Below are 21,433 nucleotides of genomic sequence, written 5' to 3'. Positions count from 1 at the left end.
GCGGAAACACATGAACTATAAACCAATAGCTGAGGAGCCCCCTATGGATCAGCCCCTCGGGATAAGTGAGACATTTGATTAGCTGGAACTGTTTGGGAGGCCCCCAGGAAGTGGGACCTGGACCTGTCCTTAGTGTATGAGCTAGCTGTTTGCAACCTGGGGCCTATGTAGGGACACTTTGCTCAGCCTGGGTGAAGGGAGGAGGGAACTGGAACTGTCTTGACTGAATCTACCAGGCTGAGCTGAATGCCCAGGAGAGTCATTGCATGGGAGGAGATGGGAATGGGGGATGGGCTGGAGGGAGGCCAAGGGCCAGTAGGAGGGAGAACAAGGGGAATCCGTGGCTAATATGTGAAATTAAATTAAATTATAAACTTAAAAAACATTAAATTATTATTAGACACACAGAGAGAGAAAGAGGGAGAGAGAGAGATATCAATGGAGGGTTCTCCCACAAGGAATGTTAAATAGCCTAACCCTGTGCCAATATTTTGTATGAGAGCTATTGGAAGTTTGGAAAGTTGATTTAGGAACAATTTCCTAAATTTGTAATATATCATTATATGGATGATATTGCACTAGATGATTCAAATGCAGATAGAAAGAATTTTGGAAGAAGTAAAGAAAATTTTGCCTTGTTGGAGATTACAAATAGCTCCTGAACCTGGCAACAAGTCAAGGAAATTGTAAGGAAATGTACTACTTGTTCTTTTTACAGTCAGACTCGGCTACCAGCAGAATTTAACCCAAAGAATACTCAGAGGAATTAAATCTGGCAGATGGATGTGTTTCACTATGCATAATTTTGAATATTGAGATATGTACACCATATCACTGACACTTATTAAGGATTTCAGTGGGCAACTCCTCTGAATTCTGAAAAAGCTGATTTGGTAATCACGCATTTGCCAGAAGTTATGGCCATTATGAGCATACCTGCACGAACTAAAACTTCCAGTGTTCCAACATATGTCTCTGGTAAAACAAAAATTTTTTTGCTTATTACAATATAAAGCATATTACAGGTATACCACATAATCCTATAGGCTAAGGAACCATGGAAAGATAAAATCAAACTCAAAAGGATATGCTAAATAAACAAAAAGTGGTAACAACAACCCCCAAAAATAGACTGCGTAATGGTCTATTAACTTTGAACTTTCTCGGTGCAAATGAGAAAGGAACAACAACTGTGGAGAGACATTGGAAAATAGAAAAAAGTAGAAAATTAAATGAGCCTATATACTTTAAGAATGTGCAGCCCTGAGAATGGAAACCAGGATATGTGTTACATTGGGGATGAGGTTTTGCTTTGGTTTCTACAGGAGAAGAAAAGCTGTGGATACCATCAAAATTGATAAAGGTTCAATTGGAACAAGACAGACCTCTTAATTAGAAGAGGTGATAGTTCATTAACCAGCATGACCATCCAATTTAAACTAACTTATACCACTAACAAATCCCTTTTCATTTAATCAGATATAACTTAGCAAAAGGGAACCTCCCCAAAGTTAGGTTTGGGGAAGGGTTTTTATTTTTGACTTTCAGGAGAATGAAGGCTCAGGAATCTGAAGAACACTGGATAAATGGACATATTCATCACAGGAAAAATCCATCAAGATGAGGTTTCAATATTGAACATTTATGCCCTAAATAAAAGGGAACACACATATGGAAAAGAATCATTACTAAAGCTTAAATCACACATCAAACCCTATGCACTGATAGTGGGAGACTTCAACTCCCTACTCTCACCAAAGGACAGGTTGACCAGACAGAAACTTAACAGAGAAATAAGGGAGCTAACACATATAATGACTCAAAAGGACTTAATAGACATCTACTGAACATTCCACCCAAACACAAGAGACTATGTCTTCTCCTCAGCACCACATGGAACCTTCTCTAAAACTGACCACATACTCGGTCACAAAGCAAATCTCAATAGATATAAAAAATGGAATAATATTCTGTATTTTATTGGACCACCATGGCTTAAAGTTAAAATTCAACAACAACACAAATTACCAAAAGCCTATAAAATTGTGAAAACTGAATAATGCTAAACTGAATCACCACTAGGTCAAGGAGGAAACAAAAATGAAATTAAAGAGTGCTTAGAATTCATAGAAAATGAATATACAATATACCCAAAGTTAAGGGACACCAAAAAAGCAGTACTAACAGGAAAGTTCATAGATCTAAATGCCTACATAAAGAAGTTGGAGAAATCTCACACTAGAGACTTAACAGCACACCTGAAATTTCCAGAAGAAAAAGAAGCAAACTCAACCAGGAAAAGTAGATGTCAAGAAATAATCAAATTGAGGGCTGATATCAATAAAATAGAAACAAAGAGAACAGTAAAAAGAATCAATGAAACAAAGAGTTGATTCGTTGAGAAAAACAACAAGATAGACAAGCCCTTATCCAAACTAACTAAAAGACACAGAGAGAGTATCCAAATTAACAAAACCAGAAATAAAAGAGAGACATTAAAAACAGACAACAAGAAAATCCAGAGAAACATCAGGTCATACATCAAAAACCTGTACTCCACTAAATTGGAAAAACTAAATTAAATGGATGTTTTTCTGGATAGGTACAATATACCCAAATTGAATCAAGGCAAGGTAAGCAATTTAAATAGACCTATAACCCCTAAGGAAACAGAAGCAGTCATTAAATTCTCACAACCAAAAGAAGCCATGTGTAAGATGGTTTCAGTGCAGAATTCTACCAGAATGACAAAGAAGAGCTAATATCAATACTCTTCAAACTGTTCCACACAATAAAAACAGAGAGAACATTGTCAAACTCTTTCAGTGAGGATACAGTTACCCTGATATCCAAAACACAAAAGATGCCACAAAGAAAGAGAAATACAGACCAATCTCACTCATGAACATTGATGCAAAAAATACTCAATAAAATACTGGCAAACTGAATCCAAGAACACATAAAAAAATCATCCATCATGATCAAGTAGGCTTCATCTGAGAGATGCAAGATACAAAAATCTGTCAATGTAATCCATCATATAAACAATCTGAGAGAAAAAAAATCCCACATGATCATCTCATTAGATGCAGAAAAAGCCTTTGACAAAATCCAACACCTCTTCATGATAAAAGTCCTGGAGAGATCAGGAATGCAAGGAGAATACCTTACCATAACAAAAGCAAGCCAACTGCCAACATCAGATTAAATGGAGAGAAACTCAAAGCGATTCCACTAAAATCAGGAACAACACAAGGCTGTGCACTCTCCGCATATCTATTCAATTTTGAGTCAAATTTATTAATATTGATATGAATAAAAAGTCTTGATATTCATTAAATTAATGTTAAAAGCAACCTTTCAATATCATTTGTTTAAGACTAACACTGGGGTTACTGTGATTAAATAGAAATTCATGAACCAGGCATGATGTGATAGTCTATGGCATTGATCAGAGTAGTCTGAAGGCAGAGACTGACTCAACTCTGCCAGTCTGAGGCTAACTTGGTCCATACAGTAACTTTTAAGAGATCTAGACATGCAGACTGGAAAGCTATCAAAAATGAAAGAAAGATGTAGAAATGAAATCATGATTACCTCTTGAATTCCTGCTAAAACATTTCAGATGCTAAAGCTCTAGAGAATGAACTAGTATTTCGGTGCTGTTCTGTCCTCTTTAAGAAAGTAACTGGGATGGGATGGAGTAATGGTTCAGCAGTAAAAGTTGCTGGATACCTTTCCAGAAGACTGGCATCCAATTTACTGCATTCATAGGGTACCTGACTACAGTTGGTAACGCCAGTTTACACTTATTCAGGGGATCCAACAGCTTCTTCTGACCTCTGAGGGCACCATATGCTCATGGTACACAGACCCACCTGTGTAACAGGGCCCAGACATTACCGGGGCCTCACACCTAAGTACAGCTGTCTCTATGACAGAAGTACTATGCATGGTGTAAAACCCAGCATTTCTGAAAAAAAAAAAAAAAACAGCAATCCCCTGCAACAATGTAAAGGAAGGCTTAATCCACCTAAGTGCACAGCTCTAGGAATACCTCTAAATGTTCAAACCTTGCTTGAAATACAGTAACATTTTGGCTTTTGTAGTGCCCCTTCTGGCTAATTGTTCTTGTTAACTGAAGTTGGTGAACCCAGAATATGGGTTTTGTGCTTAAAAGCTCACTCTAAGAATGGCTATTTACTGCACCAGAATCCAGAATATGTCATGTGGTTGCCAACTGGTGAATAAAGGCTTTCTATTGGCTTAAATCCATGTTAAAGAAGTCTCTTCTCTTCTGTCTCTGTCTCTGTCTCTGTCTCTCTGTCTCTCTCTGTCTCTGTCTCTCTCTCTCTCTCTCTCTCTCTCTCTCTCTCTCTCTCTCTCTCTCTCTCTCTCTCTGTGTGTGTGTGTGTGTGTGTGTGTGTGTGTGTTTGTGTGTTTGTCTCCAAAACTTTCTATGTGTTTTGTTTCTATATCAGTTTTGTTTGCTGTATTGACAGTTGGCTTTCTCGGTTGTGTGGACGCCCCTGCTGCATAAGACTTGTGCCTTCTCCTGCTGGGGACCTGAATCCTTTTTTCTATGCCAGGTCCTCCAGAGAATCACTGACCTGAAATAAAAGATCCACCTGTCCAATTCCTTGAATGAGAGACTATATGAACAGTTTCTATAATGAGCCCCTGACAGGAGTCTGTTCCCTTATGAGAGAATGCTCCTACTTTGAAGTACCTGCTCCCCTGATCCTAAATACATAAAGAAGAGTCACTGAGTCTACTAGTTAGCCACCTACCAAAGATTCTTAAATGAGAACTTTCAGAGATCAAAACCAGTTGATTGATTTATCCTGGATTGAGGGGTGAGCAGCATTAGAGACAGAATTTCAGGAGAGGTAACCTGGGAATTGCTGAGTAGATTGAATCACTGCAGGTATTGTCATGTCCTCTAGGTTTAGTGAGTCCCTACAGACATGATGAACTGGAGAAAGATGATAGATATGGTGAGCATTTTATTGATCACATACAAAGGGGAACTGTCTCAAAAGCCCTTCTTTGGTAACGGTTGAATATACTCTGCACCTTTTGGAAACCTGAATACTATCTCACTTTTAAGGCCCAGCAGTGTAAGCATGCAAGTTCAAAGTTTAAAGTGGATAGAACTCACCAGTGAAGGATGAAAATTATGAGGTATTGAGAAGGTGAATCTTGGCAGTCAGCAGGATGGAACTGAGAATCACTTAGAATCTTCTCATAGCACATTCTTAAGTGGATCTGGAAGAGTATTGCCAAAGGTTTGGGGAGGGGCAAGACCACCAATGTAAGTTGGTAGAGTTATTCTGGGGAATATGAGTCTGGATTAAAATGACTGCCACATTCAGAGGTACCTGCCTGGTTCTTCTTCTTGCCCACCATGTGTGAATTCTTCCATCCTGATCTCCAAGTTGTGAACACTGAGACCCCTGACTGAGAAAGAAAGACACCTCTTCCAGGATCATGTTAGTAGGAAGATTTAGTGTAAAACCCTGAAAAGAAGAAATAACAGCTGTGTAGTAATGGACGCCATCCTTATTTTATTTAAGATGAGCCACAGTAAGCAAAATACACTTGTAGTGGTTATTCTTGTTCCCAACTTATGAAGACATGGAATTAACTAAAACCCTAAAATGGAGGGCACACAAGAGAGAAGTGTTTTCATTCAATTGAAGTAGTTAAGATCCAATTCAAGTACAGACTTTGGAGGTAAAAAGACACAAATATTTAATCCGGATCTCAAGGCCTGAAGACACACACCTTTAATCCAGATCTTTGAGCTGGAAGACACACCCTAAATTGGGCCACACCCTCTATTGGAAGCATATAAAAAAACATGGAAGCAGGAAGCTCTTGCTATTTTCCTGCTTGCTCTCACCTTGCAGCAAGTCCATCCCTTCCCTGGCATTAAAGAATATTTAGAACTCTAGTATACACTGAAGACCAGTGGACACATCCAACCTCCTAGACTGAGTAAGTACTGGAATATTGTACTTTTCCTTCACAGCTAGCCAATGGGAGATTAGCAGAGATGGAGCCCTAAGTCATTCTAATAAATCCCTTTCCTTCATACACAGAGAGATTCCTTGTATATGTTCTGTTACTCTAGAGAACCTAGCACAACATTTTTTGATATGAGTGTATAAAATTTTCCAAAATATTCAACAGCTGTGTTTAATTGTCAAAATCATTTACCTATTGACCTAAGATTCCATCTAGACAAATAAATGGAGTGATGTAAGAGTTTCTAGTAGCACACACTGACTTCTCTGAAATTAGTATTCAAATCTGTATAGAATATATCCGAGATCCAAGTTTCAAGCCCCATCTAACAGAGAATCCAGGAAAAACAAAAACTAAATATCTAATTCATGTCTGTTATTGTGTCTCACAAGGTGAAGAGCTAACAATTGCTAGTTCTTCATTTTTGGATCGAGTTTAGCCTTCAAACTACCTCCAGGAGAAATGGCAGGAGATGGGACAGCACATAGATGGGACCACACTCAAATCAGCCTTCAGAATTTCTCCTACCTGTGGACCATCAGCAACTTCCATTCTATTGTGGAGGAAAGGCTAGGAAGCCTTAGAAGCCAACTTTTTCAATAGAGGCCAATGACAAATGGTGTTTGACAGTAAACCCGAACGGACTCGATGAAGTAAGTGCAGATTACCTGTCAGTTAATCTAGTTTTGCTCAGCTGTCTAAAGAGTCATGTTTGGGCAAAGTTCCAGTTCTGGATCATAAGCGAGAAAGGAGAGAAAAGGCAAACCAGGAGGAGCCAAACAGCATTTAGGTTTGTGCCAGGCCTTGGTTACGGATTCAAAAAGTACATTCTTCGAGATTTCCTCCTGTCCCATGCACCTTGTCTTTTCCTACATGAGCAGCTTAACCTCCTGTGCATGGTGAGCATGGTCAAAGACTCCTTCAGCATCTCTGACCAGAACAGGAAGCCAGGGATTCAAGTTCCAAAATGCACATTGGCAGATGAGCTAGGAGAGCTGTGGGAGAATTCCCGATTCACACATTGCTGCCTGGTGGTATCTAGCCAGGAATTTCAGGCTCACAGGGCCATCTTAGCAGCTCGCTCTCCAGTTTTCAGAGGCATGTTTCAACATGACATGGGGGAGAGCAGAAAGAATCGCGTTGAGATTCCCGACCTGGAGCCACAAGTCTTCAAGGCAATGATGGACTTCATTTACACTGGAACAGCACCAGGCCTGGACAGCATGGCAGATACTCTGCTGCAGCTGCTGACAGGTATGGCCTGGAATGTTTGAAGGTAATGTGTGAGGATGCCCTCTGCAAGGACCTCTCTGTGGAGAATGCTGCCCACACTCTTCCTGGCTGACCTCCACAACTCAGGGCAGCTGAAAACCCAGGCACTGGATTTCATTACAGCTCATGCTTCTGAGGTCTGAGACCTCAGGCTAGAAGGCAATGGTGGGCTCATATCCCCATTTAGTGGCTGAAGCATACCGTTCCCTGGCTTCTGCTTATCTCCCTTTCCTGGAGCCCCCTTTCAAACGCTTGAAGCGATCCTAGGACATGGTCAGCTGTGACCTACAATTGTCTCCCTGAAGCAGCAGCCAGTGTTGTTACCAATAACACCTGGCTAGACTATGGGATTGGTGGAGCATTTCCAGTGAAACTAGGAAAAGTCAGCATGGTGGCTCAGGCTTTAATACAGCTAAAAATGAGGTGATTGTCGGGTTCAGGGAGGGGAAGTGCTGAGCTATGTTGTATACACTACCCTGTTACTGTAATGGTTTCATTTTTCTCTCCAATGAGTGGGGAACTGAAATACATTTCAGTTGCTGGTCCCAAGCACATTACAATAGGGTTTCTTTGGAGCAACTTGTCTGTATTGGACTGAGCAGAAAATATTGTGAAGGACACAGAAAAAAGAAAATAAACGTGAATATTTGGTTACAAGAGAAGGGGAAGAGAATTAAGGCATTTTTTCCAAACTCAGTGTGTGGGACTGGAGAGATAACTCAGTTAGCTAATGCAATTGTTGCTCTTGCATAGGACCCTTGTTCATTCCTCCTCTTGTTCCCATGGGCACATCCATCTCTGTAGGCTGTACCTACCCAAATAAAATATGAAATGAATAAAAAATTTAAAATCAGCTTGTGGATTCCAGTGGTGTTTCTGTTTGAAGAATGCCATTTTAGTCCATCCAGTGCTGCTCAGCTTTGGAAGTGTGTGCAGAAATCACACACACACACACACACACACACACACACACACACACACACACAAGTCAACCCCCAGTTTGCTCATGTATCTCTCATCCATTTCTCTGTTGTTGTTGGGTAATCCTTGTGTCTTTCTTAGGGTCCTGTTTACTAGCCTCCAAGGAATTGTGAGCTGCAGTCTGGTTATCCTTTGTTTTACATCTAGTATTCACTTATGAGTGAGTACATACCATGTTGGTCTTTCTGAATCTGGGTTACCTCAATCAGCATGATACTTCCTAATTCCATTGATTTGCCTGCAAACCTCATGATGTCACTGTTTTTCTCTGCTGAGTAGTACTCCAGTGAGTATATGTACCACATTTTATGTATCCATTCTTCAGTTGAAGGGCATCTAGGTTGTTTCCAGGTCCTGGCTATTATAAATAATGCTGCTATGAACATAGGTGAGCATGTGTTCTTATGGTATGATTGAGCATTCCTTGGGTATATGTCCAAGAGTGGTATAGCTGGGTTTTGAGGGAGGTTGATTCCCAATTTTCTAAGAAAGCTCCATATTGATTTCCAAAGTGGATGTCCAAGTTTGCATTCCCACCAACAGTGTAGGAGTGTTCCCCTTGCTCCACATTTTCTCCAACATACAATGTCTTCAGTGTTTTTGATCTTAGTCATTCTGAGGGGTGTCAGATTGTATCTCAGTTGTTTTGATTTGCATTTTCCTGATGATTAAAGATGTTGTGCAATTCCTTAAATGTCTTTAAGCCATTTGAGCTTCTTCTGTTGAGAAGTCTCTTTTTGGAGCCTGGGGCCTATGCTGAGCCACTTTGCTCAGCCTTGGTGTAGGGATGAGGGGACTGCCCTGCCTTGGCTGAGTCTACCAGGCAGGTGAGACTTTGCCTTGGAGGAGGTGGGAATGGGTATGGATTGGGGGGTGGGGAGACTGGGGGCTTGCAGAACTAAGGATGAGGGAATGCATGGCTGATATATGAAATTAAGTGAGTTATAAAATTATATACATATATATATATGAAACTAGCAATAACACATAAAAAACATACAAACACTCCCTGCCCACAGAGACAGAAACACCGAGAGCAATACTCAACTTCATATGGAAAAGAACAGATACTAAATTTCATATGGAAAAGAACAATACTCAACTTCATATGGAAAACAAGAAAACTTAGGATATCTAAAATAATCCTTTACAATAAAGCAGTTTCTGGAGGCATCACCATCCCTGACTTCATTCTCTGTTATAGAGCTATAGTAGTAAATAAATTAAAAATAAAAAATAAAAAATAAAAAAAATTAAAAAAAAAAGCTTGGTTTTGGCATAAAAACTGAATTGAAGATCGATAACATTGGCTTCTGGTGAGAAAGTTCAGTCAACAAGCTACACTTGTTCCATTCCTGGAGTGAGAAACTATATTAAAAGTCTTGTAATTGAGACCCAGGCAGGAGTCAGTTCCGCATTGAGAGAATTGCTCCCACTCTACAGAAGCATGCTCATGGAAGCTCAGGACTTACAGGTTGAGCACTTTTCTTACAAATGAGGGTTCTTGCAGGAATTGTCTACCTTCATTACAAATGACATATTTGAGGGAAGGGGTTTTCTGCCACCCTGGCCCTAAACACATACAGAAAAGTCACAGAGGCTACTAGTTAGCCACCTGCCAAAGGCTCCTAAATGAGGAACCAAAAATTCAGAGATCAAAACCAATGGATTGATTTATTCTTGATTGAGGGATGAGCAGCATTAGAGCCAGATTTCAGGAGAGCTAGGCTGGAAACTGCTGAGTTGATTGAATCACTGAAGGTATTTCCCAGTCCTCTAGGCTTAGTGAGTCAGCTTGTGGATTCCAGTGGTGTTTCTGTTTGAAGACGACCATTTTAGTTTATCCTGCTGTGTTCATCTGTGGAAGTTAGTGCAGTGTCTTCACTGACGCACACACACACACACACACACACACACACACAATCAATGAGACAATACCTAATGAAATTCTGTTACACTCAGATATTGGTGCTTAGTACAATGGATATCAGCTGGGATTTCTCCAACAGCTGTTGGGAGCAGATACTGAGATCCACAGCCAAACATTAAGCAGAACTCAGTGAACCTCAAGGAAGAGGGGAAGGCAGATTGTAGGAAGCATCAAAGACACAAGGGGAACAGAACTCATAGGTTCATAGGGGCTCAGAGACTGTAGAGGCAATTACAGAACATGCATGATTCTGTACTTAGTTCTTTATGTACATGCTGCGGTTGTTTAGCTCATGGGATTTGTGGGAGTCCTAACAGGGGGAGTGTGGTGAGTGCTGACCTGTTTGTCTGATCTTGGGAACCTTTTCTTCCTTCTGGGTTGGTTCTCTAGTCTTGATATGAAGGTTTGTGCCTACTATTATTACATTTTGTTTTGTTGTGTTCAGTTGATATCCCCCAAAGACCTTTGGTTTTGTGTAGGGAAATAGAGGAGTAGTACATCTCTGTGGAGTGGAGGAAGGGGAGCCTGTGTTCAGATGGGAGTGTATGAGAGAAGAAAAAATAAAAACAAAAAAGGAAATAAAGAAAAATTGGAAAGACATTTGGGGAAGAAGTATTTGGACAGATCTGCAAATCAGCAAAGAATGTGAAAACCCCTGTCCCTTTAAATGCGGATGAAAGATACCTTTATCAGAGGAGGAGGTCATTCATCAAGTAGATAAGATGACCCACTATGTGGACAGTCAGACTCCTTAACTAGCCATCCTCATTATTACCCAATGGGCCCATGTTCAAAGTAGCTGAGGTAGCTGAGATGTGGATTATGCATGGAATGACAACATGGATATCCACTCATCAAGAGTGACCTGGTTACAGCTGCTGCTGAATGCCAGATCTGCCAACAACAGAGACCAACACAGAGCCCCAGATATGTCACTGTTTCCCGGTCTGACCAGCGAACAAGGTCATGAAGGATGAATACATTGGACTACTTCATCTGTGGAATGGACAACACTATGTCCATCATGGAGGAGATACTTATTCTAGTTACATATTTGCATTTCCTGCCTGTAATGATTTTATCAAAACTACCACGCAGGCCCACAATCATGCATTCCACTGGTTGTTTCAGATTCACAGACTTGCTGGAGCAGCTGTTATGAACTTTTGAAGAGAAAGTTACAGAGCCAATGAAGTGGCAGCCACCTGGAGGGTTGGTGTAGGATTAGTCAGGAGGCAGGTTTCTCCATAGCCCAGATCCATGGGACCAGGCACCAGGTCATAGAAAAGGGAATAGTACCACTCACTATCACCCCTGGCAACCTCTTGAGAAAAAATTTCTTCCTGTTTCCATGACCTGAAGTTCTTCTGGCCTGGAAGTTTTGATTTCACTGTGAAAGGTGGTGTGAGCAGTGTTCCTGTTTGGAGCCACAACAAACAGATCATTGAACCAGAAGCTCAGCCTTCTCCCAAACCACTTTGAGCTTCTGATATCCTTAATCCAACAGGCTGAGAAGGAAATAACAATGTCAGGTGGGGTGATTGATCAAGATAAACATCAGCCAATTGGATTCTTTCTCCACAATGGAAGTAAGAAAGATTATGGCTGTCAGGTAAGAAATCCTTTTAGCTCATCATGGTGCCTCATTTTGAAATGATTAAAGAGGATGGGAAACTGTAACAGCCTAATCCAGGCAGATGACAAAAGGTACAGACACACCAAGAATGAAGAAACATATCACAACTCCAGGAAAGGGGCCAAGATGGGTAGTGATATTACCACTGAAGGAAAGAACACCAACCCAAATATTTTGAGTCAAATTAAAGAAGCTTTATTTTTCTGCCATAATGGATTTTCTCTCTAATCCCAGGTTTGATAGGAATGCCAGGAAGATAGGAGATGTGGGGTTTTTATAATCCCCAAAACCCAAGGATAAGTGTTTTCCAACAGTTGATTAGGTTCCAGAGGAATTTTGGTGACATAGGACCTTGACTGAACTTTCTCTTCAGGAGGCAATGACTAACAGAAATAGTGTTTGAGAGTATGCATGTCTGGTCGATGAAGAAACTGAAGATTAGCTGTCAGTTTACTTACTGTTGCTCAGCTGTCTAAAGAGTCAAGTTTGGGCAAAGACCCTGAATGCACTGGGGCCATTGACACAGACATAGCCCTCAGCAGCAGTCAGGGCCTGGAGGTCTCCACACTCTTTTATTACTTTTATTATACCTTTGAGGTACAATTTGGAATCAGGAATGGTGATGCTTACAGCAGTTCTTTTATTGTTTTGGAATGTTTTAGCTATCCAATGCTTTCTGTATTTCCATATGATGCTGAGAATGGTCTTTAAAGATATGGAAAGAATTGTGTTGAAATTTTGAAGCAGATTTCTTTGAATCTGTAGATGGCTTTTTGTAGAACGGCCATTTTTAGATGTTAATATTACTAATTCATGAGCATCAGAGATCTTTCCATTTTCTGATATCCTCTTCAATTTCTTTGTCAAAGACTTGAAGTTTTTTTTTTTAATTTAATTTTATTTCACTTAATTTTTTCCATAACAGTTTATTTATTTCTTAAAATCAGGTCATTTTCAATTACACTCTGAGTTTGACATTTTTGACACCCTTCTCGAAAAAACTCACCCAAATAACAAACAACAACAACAACAATCCAACAAAATATCCCCAGCTAATATAAGTATATGCTGCAATCATTGTTTACAATGACCTTCCTGTCATAAGCAATCCTCCTAGCCAATCTCAATGGTTTCATGAGATGCAGGCATTAATCACCACACACAAGGAAATACAGCTTTCAGGCTGATTTGGGTTCTTTCTCTTTGTTTTTGAAAGGGAGTGTCTTTACATAGCCTTGGCTATCTTGGAACCCAATCTAAAGAGCAAGCTGGACTCAAAAATGCAGAGATCTGCCGGGCAGTGGTGGAGCATGCCTTTAATCCCAGCACTCGTGAGGCAGAGGCAGGCGGATTGAGGCCAGCCTGGTCTACAGAGCGAGCTCCAGGAAAGGCACCAAAACTACACAGAGAAATCCTGTCTCAAAAAACAAAAAAAAAAAAAAAAAGGAGAAAAAATGCATAGATCTGAGTACCTCAGCCCCCTGAAGGCTGAGATTAAATGCTTGACTCCTTTTTTAATTCAATTTTTTATTGATTCTTTGTGGGTTTCACATCATACATCCAGATCCATCCATCTTCTTGACCCATCATAGCTGCCTACCACCCTTGGAACCTCTCCCACAAAACAAAATAAAATTCAAAAGAGAAACCAAAAAATCAAAACAAAGAGAACCAAACTAACTAACATACAAAAATAAAGTCCCAGGGTGGAAGCTGTAGTGTGACACAGTGAGTCACACAGTAGACCCTTTAGTCCATACATCTTAACTCTTAAGTGATCATAACAATGAGTCATTGTTCTGGTTTGAGGTCTCTAGCTTCTGCTACACTGTCAATACTGGGCCCTCAGTGAGACTCCTCTTGGATAACCTTCGTAGTTGCCTTGTGTCACAGAGATCCTGCATCTTTGAATCTGCAGTTCCAGCCCCTTCACATGCTCCAGCAATTCATACATGAGTTGTGTAAGCTGAAACTCTTGGGGTGGCAGGGTGAAAGTATCCTGACGGCTTGGGAAGTCTGGCTATACCTTGAGCTGCTAAGACAGCTGTGGTGACTGGAACTGTAATGGAACAGCTCAGCTCTAAAGGAAAAGGTATCTTGAGTGCTTGTAGAGTCAGGCTATACCTTGAGCTGCTAGGACAGCTGTGGTGGCTGGAGCTGTAATGGAACAATTCAGCTGTAAAGGAAAAGATATCTTGAATGCTCATACAGTCAGGCTGTACCTTGAGCTGCTAGGGCAGCTCTGGCTATACTTTGAGTTGGGGTGTAGTGGAGGATGGTCTCCCAGCAAGATATAGCAATCGTGCTATTTTCCTGGAGACCTGTTACAGCTGAGCTTTGCTGAGCCCCCACTTACGAGGGCTTCTCAGCAGAGCAGTGCTTCTTCTCTGGCCCAAGATGTTGCTTCTTCTGTTTAATTATGCTAAAAGGGAAACCCCTGCAGAAACATAGCAATCTCCTCTGGCTCCAGAGAAAAATTTTTACTTTTTCTGCTCTCCCTTGCTCAGTCCCCTAAGGGACTTCTCAGCACAGTTCTTCTGTTCTGCTCTGACTTGCTCAGCCCCCTAAGGGAAAGTCTCTGCAAGTTTTTTTGGTGACAGTCTTCTACAGGACATCTTAGCAAGATTCCTCTTTTCTGTCCCAGCAAATGAAGATCTTCACACCAAGATTTTATTGAGAAAGAGATTTATTTGGGAAGGAGAAATCCAAGAGAGTGGCTGCCTCTACCAGGGTGGGAAAGAACAGCTGACAAATAAACAGGCAAGTGGTTTATATACGATTTCTTAGGGGTGGAGTTTCTCCAGGGAGAAGGTTTTCTGCTCAGGGACTGGTTAGTTTCATTGGTCAGGGGCAGAGATGGATCTGATTTCAGAGCCAAACTGTACTTCCTTTATTTGCTTTTCTAAGCTTTTGGGCTCTAATTCTAGGGCCTGGGCATATTTCTTTCACTGGCTCTGATTCTATGGATAAAGTGAATTTCTTAGGCACTAGTTTCAGAGTCAGGGCATGTTTCTTTGTTTCTGGGTTCAAGGATGAAGTGTTTCTTTCACTGGATCAGGTCCTAGATCTAGGACGTATTTCTTTCCCTGGTTCTGGGCTCCAGGGTCAGGGTGGGTTTCTTTAGCTGGTTCTTTTTCCCTACAAGGTGGATGTTGTGGTGCCAAATTGAGCCCTGGTTCTGGGCCTGGGTGGTAGCTGGGTTGGGCAGTGTGCCAGCTTTCCCTCATGGACACAACAGGGCAAGCTCTCCAGCATTGCTTTTGCTACCTCACCCACTGCAGCTGCCAGCAAGGAGTGTGGTCACTTTTTCCAGCCCTCCTGCCATCAAGCCATCACACACACACACACACACACACACACACACACAGAGAGAGAGACAGAGAGAGAGACAGAGAGAGAGACAGAGAGAGAGACAGAGAGAGACAGAGACAGAGAGAGAGAGAGACAGAGAGAGAGACAGAGAGAGAGACAGAGAGAGACAGAGACAGAGAGAGAGAGAGAGATACACACAAGCACAACCTCCTGACCAACCCCCATCAACAAGGTCAGATCTGCTGTGTTGTCCTATTAAGGTACAGGGCCAGTTCTCCTGAGTATTGCAGCTGGTGAGGAACAGGAACTTAGGCCATATAAGAAATTACAGAAAACAGCAATACAGTTGACATGAGTAATTCTGTTGTATTTTGTTAAGAATGTGTTCATATAGATATTTGTGTTTTCTTTCAATTTCTTTATCAAATGATATAACATCCAGTAAGAGATTAGCAATGGCTACCATGTTTAAATTTGAGATAATGAGAGAACATTCATTAAGAGACATCACCAACTATGCTAAATCTTAACGCATTTGTGATTGTATGGGAGACAGTTATATTATGTTAGATAAAATTATAACCTACTTAAATATATATTGCAGTTGCAATTTTATATGGGATAATTAAATTATGTTTAAGTGTAATTATGGTTTTTGCTTTCATCTGGAAATTAAGATAGATAAGGAGATATGATTGTGTGTGAAGTTGACAAGGGGTGAACTAGTAAAGGCTATTCTTGGTTGTCATCTTAACTATATCTGGAATTTTTTAAAATCTTAAAATGAAGGGCACACAAGAGGAATTTTTTGATTAATCTGAATTAGGAAGAATCACCTCTAATCCTTGAGGCAAGGAGACATACTCCTTTATTTTGGATCTTGATGGAAGAAGACACACTTTTAATTGGGCCCCACCTTCTGCTGGGAGCCTATAAAAAGATGAGGAAGAAAAGATTTTGGTCTTTGCCTGCTTGCTCTTTCCAGGTGGCAAGTTTGTCTGCTAGCAGAGTCTACCCAGGTGGCTTTGAAACAACCACACTGGCTGCTACTTCTGGAAGTCACCTGTAGGTCAAAGCTGAACATGTCCATGGACTGTTCCAGACTTTTCAGAGGGGGTTCCAGGAAGAGACCCTGTGCAGAAGCAAGGGAACTGTATGCTTCAGCCATCAAGTTGGGGTATGAGCCACCATTGTCTTCCAGCCTGAGAACTCTGGAGACATCAGAAGCATGAACTGTACTGAAATACAGTGCCTGAGTTTTTAGCAGCTCTGCATTGTAATGGTTAGCCAGTATTAGAATGTGGCAGCATTATCCACAGAGAGGTCCCTGCAGAGGGCGTGCTCAATCATGAACTTCAAATGCTCCAGATCATATTTGTAAGCAGCTGTCAGCACAGTATCTACCATGCTGTAAGGTCTGCTCCCTTCCCAGTGTAAATGAAGCCCATCATTGCCATGACGACTTGTGGCTGATAAGATAAATAGGTAGATTGTTTAATCTGCTTTTAAAAAGGAACTACTTGTTTTAAATAGGACAAGTAATGAAACTTTTTTATCTGAATCTGTCAATTGTTAATGAACTGGACATTGTTATTTATTAATGGAGTTTTTTTTCTCTGAATCTGTCAAATGTTAATGGACTAGACATTGTTAATGTAATTCTTGACTGTAACCTTCTTTTATTATATTAGACAAAAAAGGGGAAATGTGGTGATATATTACGTCCACCAATATATTGTGTATCCTAATAACCTTACCTGGGGTCAGAGGACAGAACAGCCACTAGATAGACACAGAAGCCAGAAAATGGTGGCACATACTCCTTTAATCCTAGCATTCTGGAGGCAAGATCCATCTGGATCTCTGTGATTTCAAAGCTACACTGGAAACAGCCAGGCATGGTTTAATCCCAGGAAGTGATGGCAGGAAGCAGGAAGGTAGATAAAGTGTGAGGACCAGGAACTAGAGCCTGGTTAAGCTTTTAGGCTTTTAGCAGCGGCTCAGCTGAGATTCATTCTGGATTAGGACTCAGATGCTTCCAGTCTGAGGAAACAGGATCAGCTGAGGAACTGGCAAGGTGAGATGGCTGTGGCTTGTTCTACTTCTCTGATCTTCCAGGATTCACCTCAATAACTGGCACCGGGTTTGTTTTTATTAATAAGACCTTCTAACAACTTGTGCTACATGTGGCTCCCTGTCATGGATCTCAACCAGGTTCCTTTTCCTCTCCTCCATGTCATGTTCAAACATGGCTCTGAAAACTGGATACAGCTGCTAAGATGGACTTATGAGCCTGAAATTCCTGGCCAGCTATCACCAGGCAGCAGTTTGTGAATGGGGAACTCTGCCAAAGCTCTCATAGGTCATCTGCCATCATGCACCTGTAACCTGGATCCCTGGCTTCTTGCTCTGATCAGAAATGCAGAAGGAGTCCTTAACCATGATCACCTTGCAGAGGAGGGTGAGTTTGTAATCTAGGAGAAGCCAAAGCCCATGAGAGAAGATAAAATCTCCAAAGAAGAACTTTTTGAATCCTCAGTGTCAGTTTTGTAGGAACCTGATGACTCCTAGGCTCTTCATCATTTCTGTTTTCTCTCATTTGGCATGTAGGATCTACAAATGGAACTTTTCCCACAGTTGGCTCTTTGGACAGGTAGCAACACTAAGTGAGGTGACAGGTAATCTTTGCCTTATTCATCCACCCCATTCAGGTGTACTTTCAAACACCATTTCTGTTTGTCATTGGCTCCAGGTGAGAACGTGGCACTTTTATTGTCTTCCCACATTCCCTCCAGGCAAAAATGGAAGTTGGAGATGATCCCCCTATAGGAGAATTTCTGGACACTGATCTGTGTGTAGCCTCAGCTCTTCGCTGCCAGGTCCCCTGACGTATCTGCTTGTGATGGTTTGAAAGTTAAAGCTTATACAAAAGGAAGAACTATATTTTTCTGCTTTTACCTGGTAGTCACAATTACAAATATTTTTTAGATTTTCAGTTTCTGTTTCCCCTCTGTTCCATCTTCAGTGGGGATGGAAACTCTCTCAGATTTGCTACCCAGATTCAATATTAGTTTCAGAGAAGACAGCGTAGAGTACTAGGGACTGTTACATCACTCCATTTTTTCTAGGTTGAATCTTAGGTCAATAGGTAACTAGTTTTGACCATTATTCACAACTGTTGAATAATTTGGGACATCTTATTCACCCATATAAAAAAGTATTGTGCTAGGGTTCTCAAAAGTACCAGAATATAAAGAATAAATCTTTCTATAGATGGGGTAGGGGTATTTATGAGCATGACTTGGGGGTGCAGTCCTGCTAATGCCACAATGGGTAGCCATGAAGGGGAAGTACAAGAATCCTGTACTTATTCAGTCCAGGAGGTTGGAGAGCTGAGCTGTATTCAATCTATGTTGGCATCCAGAGAAGTATTCTCTATACAGAGGAAAGGAATGGATTTGCTGAAGGTGAGGGCAAGCAGGCAAAGAGCAACAACAGAGGGTGTGGCTGAATTTAGGGTGTGCCTTCCAGCATCAAGATATGGATTAAAGGTGTGTGTCTTCAGGCTCTGAGATCCAGATTAAATGTTTATCTCTTTCTACCTCCAAATACAGATTGGAAGTGGATCTAACTCTGCTACTTAAGCAGAACATCTCAGAGATGTTTTCTCCATTTTAGGATTTTAGTTCTTTCCATAAGAAGTCAAGTTGGAAACCAAGATTAAAAATCATAAGTAAATTTTGATTGTGTTATGTGTAGTCCTAAATGCTTCTCAATTCAATCATGTTGATTGATTTGAATTAGCCTCCCATACTTTATATTTCACATTTTAAACTGTGATTACTGTCTTCATCAAACTTTGAACTTCCGTGCTTACTCTGTAGGGCCTTAAAAGTGAGAAAGTATTCTGGTTTCTAGCAGAAGATACTAAACAGTTATGAGGAAGGCATTTTGAGATGGTTCCTCTTCAAAATGTGATCTGTAAAATGCTCCCCACATCTATGATGCTCGTTTCTGTGAAATGCAGCATGTGTTCAACAGAAACCATAGAGGGAGGGGCTTTGAATGGATCCCCCTCTGTAGTGTGATCAGGAATATGTTCCCTTTACCTCATCTCTCTCCAGTTAGTCCTGTCTTAGAGAGACTCTCTAAGCCTAAAAGACACAGAAATAAGTTCATATTCCATCAGCTCAGCCATTCCCAGTCTGGCTCTATTGTAAGTCTTACTCCAACACTACTTTCTGTTAATATAGGATAAATCATCTTTGGTTTTGACTCCTTGATTTTTTATTCATCTGATAGACTCTTTGCAGATGACTAATTAGTAGCATGGGTGACTATTCACCAGGAGAGTTCAGGGTCACAGGAGTAGACACCCCTCCATCATTTGTGTCATTTGAAGGTTTTGTTGGTGATCACTTCAAGAACCATTGTTTGTAAGAAAGGTGCTCTAAATTGTGAGTCCTATGCTCCAGTGAGCATACTCCTGGAAGGCAGGTGTGACTTGTCACAGAGTTACTAAGAAACCTTGGGCAGTAAGCTTAGCCTTTGCTCATAATGTTTCTTATTTGTGGAGAGGCACAGGTGGAGCTTTTCTTTTTCCCATTGGTAGGGGGTTCACAGGGCAAACTGATTTAGTCAAAAATACTCAGATTCCCAGCAGTAGGAAGTGCATGTATTAAGCCTGGAGGGGGATGTCCTCCTAGCTGAGAGAGCCACTGTTCATTAAAAGAAAACAAAGCTGAGAGAACCACATGAAACACACACAAACACCCATACACACACACACACACACACACACACACACACACACACACATACACACACAAAAAAACCTCACAGGACTTTCTAGCATATTTTCATACAACAGAACAGACAGGAGGAATCAGGTGAAGTATCAAACAAATTCTAAACAATGGGGAATAGCCCCATGACACCCCTCTCCTATGTGTCCACGCAGTAAGTACTTTAAGAAGACATTCCTCCAGACTTGAGAGGCCAAATAACTTTCTAATGTTGTTTCCTTTTTGTGTGGAAGTGTCAGAGTCCTCTGAAGTGTTATGCAGCAATTGATTATAGGAAGGCTTGGATACCTAGATTAGAATGGGCACACCCTGGAGCTCGTACTCCATACCCATCCCTACTCCAAGGGGACCTCATTCCATCACTCTATCCACTTCCGGTGTCTGGGATCTCAGTGGTATCTTCTGAAATGTAAGATAGCCACCAGAGAAGATATATTGGGATATACTCCAATAGAAATTATTTACAGGCTGACAATTACACTGGGTACGCAGGAACCTACTGGAGCATAGAGACTTTCTGGGGTAAGCTCTTAAGAACAGATTCTATATTCTGAATTGACATAATGCTGTTAACAAGAACAGTTATAGAGGCCAAACTGTAGGGGTAGAATATTTATAGTTTCCACATCATTATGGATGGTGATGGATTAGGCCCTTGTTTCTTTTGTTTTGGAAGGTAGTGCTGTGTAGGTGATGGATTTTGCAGCCTGAGTGGTACTTCCAACATGGAATATGGTAACATCTCACATTTATTCTGGACACTGAAGCAGCTGGCCATGGCCAACTCTCCTATGTGTCCAAACAGAATGTGTCAATCAGATTCCTCATGCAGAGGTGAGGTGCAGGTGTCAGATTCATCTAAAGCATTAGGCAGAGACTGATCACAGGGACTCTTGGGGACCTGAAACTCAGATTGCACCATTTCTAGATTTCACTGGACACCACACTTTTTTCTCTGATATGCTCTGAGAATCCCAGTGTCTCAGGTCTTTTCTCTGGAACCTCATTGGAAACTGCAAAACTATTGTGGGGCATATAATCTCAGGGTTTGAAGATATTTTAAAAGCCAAAAGAGACTATACAGATGTTCAGCAGACTCTAAGAGACCTTCATACAGACGAGACTACTATAGTCAGCAAAACTTTCTATAACCAGAGATAGAAAAATTAAGATGTTCTACGACAAAACCAAATTAAGCAATATTTGTGAACAAATCCAGTCCCATAGTAAGTGGTTGAAGGAAAACTCCAACCTAAGGAGGTTCACTATAACCATGAGTAATACAGAGAACAAATCATCTGAGAGCAGTAAAGGCAAAAGTAGGGAAACATAAACAAAAACACAAACATCACCACCACAAGAACAATAAAGACAAAAAATATTAGGAATCAAACCACTTTGATCATTGATCAAAGATCAGATATGTATTTTAAATAGAATGATAAACCCTATTAAAATAGCATAATA

The sequence above is a fragment of the Peromyscus eremicus genome, chromosome 6 (assembly GCF_949786415.1).
Source record: "Peromyscus eremicus chromosome 6, PerEre_H2_v1, whole genome shotgun sequence".
NCBI lineage: Eukaryota > Metazoa > Chordata > Mammalia > Rodentia > Cricetidae > Peromyscus > Peromyscus eremicus.
The sequence above is the reverse complement of the archived record's forward strand: the minus strand, read 5'-3'. Positions refer to the sequence as shown.